Genomic DNA, 14,357 nt, shown 5'->3' on the forward strand with positions numbered 1-14,357 from the left:
ATACAATAAAATTTGCCTTTGTTAAGTGTATGACTCATTGAGTTTTGACCATGTGTGCAGTCATGTAACCATCACCGTCATGATATAAAATATTTAAAAAATTTTTTTAAATGTTTATTTATTTTGAGAGAGAGCACATGCCCAAGCAGGGGAGGGGCAGACAGACAGAGAGAGAGAGAGAGAGAGAAAATCCCAAGCAGGTTCAGTGCTGTCAGTGCAGAGCTCAATCTCACACACCATGAGATCATGACCTGAGCCAAAATCAAGAGTCAGACGCTTAACCAACTGAGCCCCCCAGGCTTCCCATTTAATTTTTTTTTAATGTTTGATGATATAACATATTTTGTATTCAAAATTTCAGACCCCTTTAACATCAGTTCCTTCCCCTCAACCCCCTCCCCTAGCAATCACTGCTCTGCTTTGTCACTATAGTTTCGACTTTTCTAGAATTTTCTATAAATAGAAGTATTCATTGTGTAATCTTTTGTGGTTGGCTTCTTTCAGTTAGCATATTGCTTTTGATGTTCATCATGTTTTTGTGTGTATTCATGTTGTATGAGTAATTCATTCCTTTTTATTGCCAAGTAGATTTCTACTGTACAGCTATATCCTAATTTGTTTGTTCCTTCACCAGTTGATGGACATAGGAGTTTTTTGCAATTTGGGCTACTATGAATAAAGCTGTGACAGGTTTTCATTTCTCTTGGGTGAAAACATGGGGAGGAAATTGTTAGGATATGTGTCAAGTGCATATTTAATTTTATAAGAAATTGCCGAATCATTTTCCAAAATAGCTGTTTCATTTTGTAGCAACACATAAGAGTGCCCATGGCCCAGCCTCCTTGTCAGCCCTTGGTATTGTCAGCGCTTTGTAACTTCAGCCATTCTCACGGGTATGTAATAGTAGCTCATAATTTTTATTTTTATTTTAAGTTTTAGTTATTGAAGTCATCTCGGCACCCAGTGTGGGACTCAAACTCAAGACCACAAGATCAAGAGTCCCATGTTCTTCCAACTGAGCCAGCTAGGCAGCCCAGTAGCTCATAACTTTTAATTTGTATTTCTGTGATGACTAATGACATTGAGCATCTTTTCATGTACTTATTGGTTATATGTAGATCTTGCATATCTGTCTAATGTCTTTTTAATAAAACTTTGCTGATTTTGTTTATTGAGTTGTTTTTTTTTTCTTATTATTAAGTAAACACACGTTCTTTATATATTCTAGATAGTCTGGATTTATATTTTGTCAGGTATATGAACTGTAAATATTTTTTCCCATGTTGTGGCTTGCCTTTTCATTCTCTAGAAGAGGAGAAGATTGTAATTTTGATGAAGTGCAATATATCAATTATTTTTCCTTTATGGTTCAGACCTTTTGTGCTTCATCTAGGAATCTTTGCCTAACCCAAGGTGACACTGATATTCTCCTATGGTTTTTTCATCCAGAAATTTTGTCTTTAACTTTTAGATCTATGATTCATTTCGTGTCCATTTTTGTGTATGCTATGAGGTTACTGTAGAGGTTCATTTTCTCCCCTCAAATATCATTATTCCAGCACTATTTGCTAAAGCCTATCTTTTCTCCATTTACTTTTTTTTCTTTGTTCTTTTTTTTTTTTTTAACCTCTGTTGAAAATCAATTGAGGGATGCCTGGGTGGCTCAGTCAGTTAAGTGTCCCACTTCGGCTCAGGTCATGAGCTTGAGGTCCGTGAGGTGGAGCCCCATATTGGCCTCTGTGCTGACAGCTCAGAGCATGGATCCTGCTTTGGATTCTGCGTCTCTGTCTCTCTCTGATCCTCCCCTGCTTACGCTCTGTCTCTCTGTCTGTCAAAAATAAATAAACATTAAAAAAAAATCAATTGAAGGGCGCCTGGGTGGCTCACTCCACTGAGCGTCCGACTTTGGCTCAGGTCATGATCTCGTGGTTCGTGGGTTCAAGCCCCACGTCAGTTCTGTGTTGACAGCTCGAAGCCTGGAGCCTGCTTTGAATTCTGTGCCTCCCTCTCTCTGTGCCCCGCCCCTGCTCGTGCTCAGTCTGTCTCTCTCTCTCAAGAATAAATAAACATTGGGGGCGCCTGTGTGGCGCAGTGGGTTAAGCGTCCGACTTCAGCCAGGTCACGATCTCGCGGTCCGTGAGTTCGAGCCCTGCGTCGGGCTCTGGGCTGATGGCTCAGAGCCTGGAGCCTGTTTCCGATTCTGTGTCTCCCTCTCTTTCTGCCCCTCCCCCGTTCATGCTCTGTCTCTCTCTGTCCCAAAAATAAATAAACGTTGAAAAAAAAAAAAAGAAAATTAAAAAAAAATTAAAATTAAAAAAAAGAATAAATAAACATTAAAAAATTTTTAAAAATCAATTGAATAAACATATGTGAGTCTATTTCTGATTTTTTTCAATTTGTTCCACTGATTTATATGTCTACCCTGGCCCTGGTATTTAAATTTTTTAATGTATCATTCACTGTTTTATTACATGTATTTCATGTAAGTAAACTCTATTTCTTTGTGGAAACGTACAAGAAAAAAAAAGATGTTTTCTGTTCATTATAGAAAAATCAGAAAATACAGATAAGTAGGGGCTCCTGGGTGGCTCATTCGGTTAAGTGTCCAACTCTTGATTTCAGCTCAGGTCATGTTCTCACGGTTTGTGGGTTTGAGCCCCACGTCAGGTTCTGTGCTGGCAGTGTGGAGCCTGCATTGGAATTCTTTCTCTCTCTCTCCCTCTCGCTCTGACCCTCCCCTTCTCGCATGCTTTCTCTCTCTCCCAAAATAAATAAATAAAAAACATTTAAAAAAGAAAGAAAATACAGATAAGCAGAAATAGTAAAATGAAAGTTGCTAATAATCCATGCCTGGAGAGTATTACTGTTATTTTTTTTTTGTAGAATTTATCTTCTAGATCTTCCTCCTGTGCTTAAATATGCTAACAAAATGGCAGTATATTAAACAGTCTGTTTTACAATCTGTTTTCCCCTCCACAGTATACTCCATAGTGGTTCTCACCCTGGAATGATTTGCCCCACAGGACATTTGGCAAATTCTGGAGACATTTTTTGGCTGTCACAAACGGGTGGGTGCTACCAGCATCCAGTGGGTAGAGGCCAGGGATGCTGCTAACCATCCTACAGTGCACAAAACAGTCTCTCACAACAAAGAATTTTCCAGCCAAGCTGTTAATAGCCCTGAGGTTGAAAAATCCTGAATTAAATAATGCACATGACATGTTCAATACAACACTTGGCACATATCAACTGCTTGGTAAATGAACAACAAATAACTTGGGGCGAAAAATGTTCCCAGGAGCAGGAATAGAAGTTCAGTGGATCCAGATCCCCACTGTCCTTTTCCCAAATATCTAGCCATAAGGCTGTTGTGAGGTGAGTGGTTTTACCACCAGAAATTCACAAAGGGTGAACAATATGTTCAAGACAGGAGACCTGCAGCCTTGGACCTTGGACTCCTCTGTGTAGGGAGGACGGGCAAACTCACACATTCACCTCCCCCACCAGGCTGCGTCTCCCTAGGCTGGAGTCCCAGCTGTTGTCTGGGTTAGTGCAAACAAAGACCTTTGGGCTGTCCCAGATCCAGGATTTACAACCCATGGGCTCCTCCCAGTTTACAGAAGTGCTGGGAAAACACATTCTGGGTCAGCAGGAATTAAGTGCACCCCCCCACCCCGAGGTGGGGGGGGGGGTCACTTGGTCTGATGGCACAGAAAGGATGAACTGGAAAGGGACAAACCACAGTCCAGGGGAAAGTGCAGCCAAGGGAATTTGATTCAGTTCAACAGAGTGAAACATTTAGCAACATTCATTGTACTTCTATGTGTGCTAGGCACTGTCCTTCTCCTATGTGGGAGGTCATTTGGAATAGTGCCAGGCACTGTCCCTCTCCTATGTGGGAGGCCACTAGGAATAGTAGTTAGGAGCATAGTCTATTTAGAAAAGGATGTTTGATCCCCAGGTGTGCCAGCACTAAGTATTTGCCCTTTATAAGGCATCTCATGACTCCAATACACATAGTATATGCTCACTAAATTATTTATGTGTGTATGTCAGTTCTCACAAAAACACTGTGAGGCAAGGGCTGCTATTATCCCATTTTATAAAAGAATAAACCAAGGACCAAAGAGGCTTTGCCCAGTGTCCCAGGACTAATTAAATGGCAGGGGAACATTTTTTTTAAATTTTTTTTTAACATTTATTTATTTTTGAGACAGAGAGAGAGCATGAACAGGGGAGGGTCAGAGAAAGAGGGAGACACAGAATCTGAAACAGGCTCCAGGCTCTGAGCTGTCAGCACAGAGCCCAACGCGGGGCTCGAACCCACGGACCGCGAGATCATGACCTGAACCGAAGTCGGACACTTAACCGACTGAGCCACCCAGGCGCCCCGGCAGGGGAAATTTTTAACAGACTTTTGGGAAATAGAAAGATGAATAAGATGTGGCCCTTGTTTTCAACAAATTTAGAGTCTCAGAGGGGAGGTGAAGATGGTACAAGTCTCATTCCAAGTAAAGAGACAATGAAAGAGGTGCTAATAAAGAACATTTCGGGGAGGTAGGGCAGATCGAAGGTTGGTTCCAGGTGGGGGCAAACAAGAGGCTTCATGGAGGAAATAAATGGTACTTAAACTGATGGTCTTTGAAGATGGGTAGGCTTGGAAGTAGACAGTCAGACTCTTCCTTCAGAGTAGGGTCCTTAGAGGGGTGACCACTGGGTTGGGCCATAGGATGTGTGCCTATGGGGGCAGGGACAGATGATCTGGTTGAGAAAGTTAATAACTTAAAGCAAGACTGGTGGAAATGGCAGGGGTAATGTTCCAAATAGCTGAAAACCAGAAGGGCATAGGTAGCCACTGATCAGAATGGATACTGAGTTTTAAACAGCCCCCTTGGCCATGCAGGTAGGGACAAACGGAATACCAGGCTGAAGATCCTAGAAAGGATGTCACCATTTACTTACCCAGACTCCTTTATATCTTTTGGGAACAGAATGCTCCTGTTTTGCTCTGGAGACCCACTTACCCTGCTCTCATTCTATATAGTTCTGGTTGACCTGACCTCACCTTTATACCACCAGATGTGGGTACAGGATCGAGTCTGGTCTAGCCAATTAGAACGCAACGGTGACTGGTACAGGATGGACATGTAACTGAAGTTGGGTCAATGAAGATTCTCCCCACCACCTGTGTTGGAACTCTTGAGGGACAAAGAAGCTCTGTTTCACCAAGGAAACTAGGAGAAAGGAAAATCAAATTTATAGACTGAAGAGAGAGTGAGACAGAGAGACAGTGAGTTAGAGAGAGAGAGAGAGAGAGAGAGAGAGAGACTAATACTTTATGACTGATTGTTTTTAAATCTCTGGATCCAGATATGCCTGAAGTTTTCACCCCTCCTCTTTAGTTACATGAAATTGGCTTTTTTGTCACTTGCAACCAGAAGATTTCTGACTGATACAATTATGCAGGGTCTCAAATGTCATTGTAAGGAGTTCTCCATAGGCTCTAGAGACATGAAAAGGAGGGAAACAGCCAGGGAGAAGGGAAAGGAAGAAGTTTTGACAATTACTGAAGCAAGCTCCCTAGGGGGTGAAGAAGATTAAAGCAAGAGTGTGGGAAGGCAGAGGGAGTGCCTCCTGGAGAGAGGGGGAGAGGGCTCCTGACTTTTTGAGTTAAAGAGACAGAAGATTCAAGAAACTGGTCTCTGCCATCATCCGTCTCCTTTTCTCGGAACCAACACTTAAATTCTTCTATGACTCTGATGTTAAGTGTGCCAAGACAGGGGCGTCTGGGTGGCTCAGTCAGTTAAACATCCGACTTCAGCTCAGGTCATGATCTCGCAGGCCGTGAGGTCGAGCCCCATGTCGGGGTCTGTGCTGACACCTCAGAACCTGGAGCCTGCTTCAGATTCTGTGTCTCCCTTTCTCTCTGCCCTTCCCCTGCTCATGCTCTGTCTCTCTGTCTCTCTCTCTCTCTCAAAAATAAACATTAAAAAAAATTTAAGTGTGCCAAGACAAACTTAGAACGGCTTCTGTAAGTTACAAAATTTAAAGCACTCACAAATGTCATTCAGCCATTAAAATCATGTTACAAATGAATATGTATTGTTATAGAAGACATATCTAGTATGTCATCAAATAATAAAGTCAAGTTACAAAATTATATATATATATATATATATGTGGATATATATATATATATATATAGTATAATCTTTTTTTGTTTGTTTAAAAATATATTCATATGTTTGTAAGGAACAGGCCTGAAAAACATTACAGCAGAATATGGTTACCTACCCCAAACCTCCTTTGTTTTTCTTCTTTGTACATTGAACCTCAAGTTTGTTCAGGTGTCCATATCCAGAGCTTAGCTGAAGACTTAACTCTTAAGTCCAACATGGAAATGCTAGTAATTGTTTTCAGGGCAGCCAAAACAGAATTATTATTCTGGCCAATGAGACAGAAAGGAAAGTCTGCTGGAGGGCTTCCAGGAAAGGTTTCTTACTAGTTAAAGAAAAAAAAAAAAAACTTATGGAGAAGAATGTGGAAATTGGAATCCTCATACAGTGCTAGTGGGAATATAAAATGGGGCGGCCACTTTGGAAAACAATATGGCAGTTCCTAGAAAAAGTAAAATACAGAGTCACCATATGGCCCAGCAATTCTGTTCTCAGGTATACACCTAAGAGAAGTGAAAACATCTGTCTACACAAAAACTTATCCACAAATGTTTGTGTAATTGACGTAATTTCATAATGTGTAATAACTAAAAAGTGGGAGCAACCCAAATGTCCATCAACTGATGAATGGATAAAGAAAATCCATGTAATGGAAGATTGTTCATTGTTAGAAAGGGATGAAGAACTGATACATTTTACAACATGAATCAACCTTGAAGACATTATACTAAGTGAAATAAGTCAGTCACAGAAGACCACGTATTGTGTGATTCCATTTACACGAAACATCCAGAACAGACAAATCTATGGGGACAGAAAATAGATTCGTTGTTGCTTAGAGTTGAGGGTGGCAAATATGTTGGGGGAAATGGAGAGCGAAGGCTAACGGTTACTAAATTTCTTCCTGAGGTGAAAAAATGTTCTAAATTGATTGTGGTGATGATTACACAAATCTGTGGGTGTCTTTCAAGTCGTTGAGTTGTATATTTTACCTGGGTGAATTGTATGCTATGTGAAATATATCTCAATAAAGCTTTTTATTGAGCTATCTTAAAAAGAGAGAGAGCTACTTACAGGAATAGGTATCCTTTATTCCATTGCAATCTAAGGGAGCTGGATGTTACATCTGCATGCGGTACTTGGAACTGTGGCAACCATCTTTCAAGTATGGAAGAGAGGGGAATGCCAACAAACTGAGAGTGGAAAAACAGGGCTAGAAGGAAATTTGGTCCTTGATGAAATCTTTGAGGTACTGAAATACACAATTCTAGAGCCATTCTATATCAGGACTTAATAATACCAGAAGTCCTCTTAATTTCTCTCTCTTTTTCAAAAAATATATTTCTCTTTTGGGGGGAGAGCACAAGTGGGAGAGGAGCAGAGAGAGGAGGACAGAGGATCTGAAGTGGACTCTGTGCTGACACGCTTGAGAACAGCGAGCCGGATGTGGGGATCGAACTCAGGAACCACAAGATCATGACCTGAGCCGAAGTTGGACGCTCAACCACCTGAGCCACCCAGGTGCCCTTTTCTTAATTTCGCTTAAATCTGAGAGCTTTTTGTTTTTTAAATAGCTTATTGAGATGAAATTCACATAACATAAAATCAACCACTCTAAATGCCATAGTTCAGGGGCATTTAGTACATTCACAATGTTGTGCAAACATTCCTCTAATTCCAAAATATTTCCTAGTCACTTCAGGGTAAAACCCCTTCCTCATTAAGTAGTTTCTCCCGTCTCCTCTTGCCTTAGCCCCTTGGAACCATCATTCTGCGTTCTGAGTGTTTCATATAAATGGAATCATACAATATATGGCCTTTTTAATGTTTATTAACTATTGAGAGACAGAGAGACACAGAGCGTGAGCAGGAGAGGGGTAGAGAGACGGGGAGACACAGAATCTGAAGTAGGCTCCAGGCTCTGAGCTGTCAGCACAGAGCCTGACGCGAAGCTCGAACTCATGAACTGTGAGATCGTGACCTGAGCCGAAGTCAGTCGCCTAAGCAACTGAACCAACCATGTGCCCCATTGTGTGTGGCTTCTTTCACTTAGCATAACGTGTTTTGAGGTTCATCTATGTTGTAGCATGTATCAATACTTCATGCATTTTTATGACTGAATAAAATGTTATTGGGGCGCCTGGGTGGCTCAGTTGGTTGAGTGTCCGACTTCAGCTCAGGTCATGATCTCACACTCCGTGGGTTCAAGCCCCGCGTCGGGCTCTGTGCTGTCAGCTCAGAGCCTGGAGCCTGCTTCAGATTCTGTGTCTCCCTCTCTCTCTGTCCCTCCCCTGCTCATGCTCTGTCTCTCTCTGTCTCAAAAATAAATTAATAAAACATTTTAAAAATGTTATTATATGTATATACCACAATTTGTTTGTTCAGTCATCCATTGATGAGCATTTGAACTGTTTCTACCTGTTGGCTATTGTGACTAGTGCTGCTATGGATAGGTGTGCACGTGTTTAAGTGCTTGTTTTCAGTTATTTTGGGTATATAGCTAGCAGTGGAATTTCAGGGGCATAGGGTATTTCTATGTTTAACTTTTTGGGGAACTGCCAAATTGTTTTCCTCAGAGGGTAAACCATATTGTGGTCCCACTGGCAACGTATGAGGGTTTCCAACTTCTCTACATCCTCACCAACACTTATTTTCCCTTTTTTTTTTTTTAATGCTTACTAATTTATTTTAAGAGAGAGAGAGCATGAGCCTGAGTGGGAGGGGGATAGAGAGAGAGAGAGGGAGAGAGAGAGAATCCCAAGCAGGCTCCATGCTGCCAGTGTAGAACCCAATGTGGGGTTTGATCCCACGACACTTGAAGGGGTACCTCCTTGTGGTTGTTTTTTTATTTCACTTGCAGCTAAAGATATTGAAATTGATGCAAGTGTTAATGGTGGTAGAATTAATGGTTATGTCAAGTATTTTCTTCATTTTGATTACCTATATTTTCTAAATTTTCTGTAATCATACTAATATTTATGAAGTCCTTACAATGTACCAGGCACTAAACGTAGACATTTATATGCATAATATCATTTGTTTCTCATAACACATCTATAAGTCAAGTAAAAGCTGAGTCAGACAGGAAACATAATCTATCCTAGGACACGGAGCTAATAAAAAATGGTGGAGGCATAATTTGAACACAGGGCCCAGGATTTTTAAAAAAAAATTTTTTTTACATTTATTTATTTTTGATGGACAGAGAGAGACAGAGCACAAGTGGGGGAGGGGCAGAGAGAGAAGGAGACACAGAATCCAAAGCAGGCTCCAGGCTCTGAGCTGTCAGCACACAGCCCAACGTGGGGCTCAAACTCACAAACTGTGAGATCATGACCTCAGCCGAAGTCAGAAGCTTAACCAACTGAGCCACCCAGGGGCCCCAACTCAGTTTTCTTATCTTAAAACGGAGCTATAGAATATCTACATTATTGGGTTGAGGGGTTAATGCACGTAAAATGCTTTAAAATAGTGCTTGACAGGGAGCCTGGGCAGTTCAGTCAGTTGAGCATCTGACTCTTGGTTTCAGCTCAAGTCATGATCTCATAGTTCGTGGGATCAAGCCCACATCAGGCTCTATGCTGAGCATGGAGACTGTTTGAAGTTCTCTCTCTCTCTCTCTCTCTCTCTCTCTCTCCATCTACCCCTCCCCTCTCTCGAAAACAAAAAAATAATAATAATAAAATAAAATAGTGCCTGACATATAGCAAATGCTAAGTTTAGTTGTTATTACATTGTTATTACTCCAGAATTAAATAAGAAGGCCCTTAAACAACAGCAGTGTCTGGGGGCGCCTGGGTGGTGCAGTCGGTTAAGCGTCCGACTTCAGCCAGGTCACGATCTCACGGTCCGTGAGTTCGAGCCCTGCGTCAGGCTCTGGGCTGATGGCTCAGAGCCTGGATCCTGGAGCCTGTTTCCGATTCTGTGTCTCCCTCTCTCTCTGCCCCTCCCCCGTTCATGCTCTGTCTCTCTCTGTCCCAAAAATAAATAAAAACGTTGAAAAAAAATTAAAAAAAAAAAAAAAAAAACAGCAGTGTCTGGTAAGTATTCACTAAATGTTAGCTCTTGGTGTTATTTTTAACAACTTTATTGAGATACAGCTTACATACATAAATAACGTTACATAATTTGGTATAGTCACAGAGTTGTGCGATCATCACCATGATCAATTTTAGAACATTTTCATTACCCCCACAAGAAACCCTATACGTCTTAGCCATCACCCCCCAATCCTGATGTCCCCCAACGCTAGGCAACCACTGATATATTTTCTGTCCCTCTAGATTTGTGTATTTTGTTCATTTTATATAAATGGAACCACACAATAAGAAGTCCTTTTGTGACTGGCTTTTTTCATGTAGCATAATGTAGCATTATTTATTTTTATTTTATTTATTTATTTATTTTCTTGAGTTTATTTATTTTGAGAGAGAGAGGCAGAGAGAAAATCCCGAAGTAGGTTCTGTGTTATCAGTGCAGAGCCTGACATAGGGTTCAAACTCACAAACCCGTGAGATCATGACCTGAGCTGAAACCAAGCATCCTCTAGCTTAACCCACCGAGCCACCAGGCGCCCCTCTTCTCCTTCCTTCTTATAAAGATTCCTGTGCTGGGGCACCTGGGTGTCTCAGTCCTTTAAGCATCTGACCTTGGCTCAGGTCATGATCTCGTGGTTTGTGAGTTTCAGCCCAGCACCGGGCTCTGTGCTGACAGCTTAGAGCCTGGAGCCTGCTTTGGATTCTGTGTCTCTGTCTCTCTCTCTGCCCCTCCCCCGCTCATTCCCGCTTACAGATTCCTGTGCTTACATTTAGGGCACACCCAGATAATCTTAACATCCTTAATCACTTCTACGAAGTCACTTTTGCCATATAAGGTAACATTGACCAGTTCCAGATTAGGATCTGAATATTTTGGGGAACCAATTTTCAGTCTACCAGACTCCTTGATTCTAATATTAGGAAATAAATCCATTAACCAATGGAATAGCAATGAAAAAACCTGGCTTGGAGTATATCTGGTTGCTATCTTACCACTTCTGCCTGAGTGCCTCTTCAATATAAATCCTTTCAGTTCAGAAGGGAAAATTTTGGTTTGGAGTAGAGGAAGAGGAAGACCTTGGCACAGGATCCTAGTAACAATTTATGGGGAATTTCCTATGTTTCAAGAAATTTACATCTTTTATTTCTAAAAGATAATTTTGAAAAAATGGGCATTTTATAGAATAAGGAAATTGAAATCCACCAAGAGTAAACCACCTGTCCAAGCTCACAAGGACAATAAACAGCAGAGCTAGGATCTGAACTCAGGTCTGCCTAACGGGGACACCAAAAGCCCAGGACCTGGCTATCAATTTCAAACTGCCTCTTGAGAAATAGGAGCTCCCCAGCCTCTAATACATTTCCCTCTTCCTGACATTGACCCTGGTTGGTTATTAGGTCAGAATAACAACAAGGAGATGTTGTATACAACTCAGGCACCCCAGTTCAATCATCTGTGACGCCTCAGGGGCTAGAGTTCACAGTCTGTGCTTGGCACCCCCTGTCAGGGCTTTGACAGGCAATGTGTTTGTTAGACAGGATGTCCTTTCGAGGCTCAACCAAACAGCCCTAGCCCGTCTGAGCTGACCAGCAGAACAGGCCCCCAGGCTGAGTCACCACCCAGATGTTTCACAACCTGTTTGTGCATTGAAGCAGCAGGAACAAGGAAGGTCACTCTGGGTGGCTAGTGTCTTCTTTAGCTCCTGGACAGAAAGGTGGCTCCCAGTACCATGTATAAGGAGATCTTGGCTCACCCTATGCCCGACCAATATTCAGCCAGAGGTTTCTTCGATTCTTCTAGGCTCTCTCTTTGACCAGAGAGAACCAAGGGAAGTTTCAACAAGCCTCAGTTCCTCACCTGTAAAATGGGAAATGTATGCATTTTTTTAAAAGATTTCATTTTTTTATGTAATCTCTACACCCAGTGTGGAGCTTAAACTCAAGAGTTGCACACTCCTCCAACTGAGCCAGACAGGAGCCCCGAAAATGTATAAATATTTAAATTATTGTACATTCAACATGCACCATATAATTTAATATTTACAGCAAACCAGTGAAGTAGATGCTATTATTTCATTTCACAAATGCAGATGCTGAACATTAGAGATGTTCTATCACACAGCTAGCTAGTGAAAGGTCAAGAACTGACCCAAAAAAAAAAAAAAAAAAAAAAACTGACCGCAAGTCTGCACAACTAAAGAGCTTGGGTTCAGAAGGAAATAGCAAGAGGAAAGTCTAGCCAGTTTTTGGGCTTCCCATTCTATGCTGAGTCATTTAGGCAAGTCCCTTCTGCTCCTTGGACCTTGATTTCCCCATGTGCTCTATCAGGTTGGGGGGAGGGAGCTGAACTGGGCCTGAAAGCTCACTTTTAAGTCTATGGGCCTAAGGTTTCACCTGAGAAGTTCTTTCCCTAAGTCACCCCTTTGGTATGGTCTCCATTTCCTGCACAGCCCATTTTTGCCTCTTTTGGGGGAAGAATAGACAACAGTGATGAATTCTTCTAACCTGGAGATCTCTCAGAAAGTCTCAGCTCTTGCTTACAGTTTTTTCATGACTTCCATTGAGCCATGTCCATATCCGTAGAACTGGGACGGCCACTATACCAGCAACCCAGTCACCGCACATACCACCCTGCGAGATGTGTCATGTACATTTCCTTTTATCTTCATAATGGCTGGACGAGACGATGTCACTGCTTGAGGTCACCCAGCTTACAAAGGTGGAGTTGGCATCTCAGCCTAGGTGACGTGGGTCTGCTTCTTTGTCCTTTGCCACACTGCCCTTCTTCCTATCTCTTACTACTGATGGTGGGAGAATGGACTGAAACGAATTAAAAGCACTTGGTGAACTGGGGATTGCTATGCTCATGTGCACCATTAAGGGCTACCATTAGTTCTCTTTTTCTCACTGTAGTAGGAGCTGGGATCTGAGGCCTCAACCATTCTTGCATCTGCAGATAGCACGAAGGTGGGACCTTCTATGGGTTTTTGGTGCATAGTTGCCAATGGAGATAATTCCATTCACTATAAACAAACAAATGGCAGCAATTAACAAGCAGGAAGGACAACGATATTGAGAATTAGCTCCCTGGTTGATGGGTCCTTATGAAGGACCCTGTGCCCACTTCCTCCTTTGTTTATTGGCAGCTTTTCTCTGCCATGATGATTGTTGCCATTGCCACATTCTCACTCTTGCACCCAAGGAAATGGGAAGAAAGAACCCTATGAGCAAGCAGAAAAGCCAGTCAAACACAATTCTTTATCACTTCTTTCCACTAAAATGTAGGCTCTGTCAGGGGAGGGATTGAGGCTGTCCTGTTTGTTCTTTTTTTTTTTTGGGTAGAAAGCACTGCCTGTTCTGCTTATTCTTATATTCCAAGAGCCCAGAACAATGCTTGGCCTACAACAGGCACACAGTTAAGTGTTGACTGAACGATATGTCACAGTGTGCTTGCTATGTCCATACAGGGACATACCAACTTTCCTTAAAATTTTCTTTACATTAGTTCTCTTTTTAATGCTTATTCCCTGCCCCCTCAGCCAGGCTACTTAAAGGCAGTGTCTGAAAACACCTATTACATGCTAAGCACCAGTACCATATATCTCTACGGGTATATATCATCTATGTTCTATCTATCATCTATCTTCATAGCAATATTTTCAAGTAGGTAATCTCCTTGTTTTACAGGTTAAGAAAGACTCAGAGTGCTCCCCTGCTAGAACCTCCAAACAAGCTCTCAAGAAAGACTCAGAGAGAGGTGCCTGGCTAGCTCAGTTGGTACAGCATATGACTCTTGATCTCAGGGTTGTGAGCTCAAGTCTCATGTTGGGTGTGGAGCCTACTTAAGAAGGAAAGAAAGAAAGAAAGAAAGAAAGAAAGAAAGAAAGAAAGAAAGAAAGAAAGAAAGAAAGAAAGAAGAAAAAGAAGGAAAGAAAGAAAGAAGGAAAGAAAGAGAAAGAAAGAAAGAAAAAGAAAGAAAGAAAGAAAAAGAAAAAGAAAGAAAGAAGGAAAGAAAGAGAAAGAAAAAGAAAGAAGGAAAGAAAGAGAAAGAAAGAAAGAAAGAAAGAAAGAAAGAAAGAAAGAAAGAGAAAGAAAGAAAGAGAAAGAAAAAGAAAGAAGGAAAGAAAGAAAAAGAAAGAAAGAA

Source organism: Prionailurus bengalensis, chromosome C1 (assembly GCF_016509475.1).
Source record: "Prionailurus bengalensis isolate Pbe53 chromosome C1, Fcat_Pben_1.1_paternal_pri, whole genome shotgun sequence".
Taxonomy (NCBI): Eukaryota; Metazoa; Chordata; class Mammalia; order Carnivora; family Felidae; genus Prionailurus; species Prionailurus bengalensis.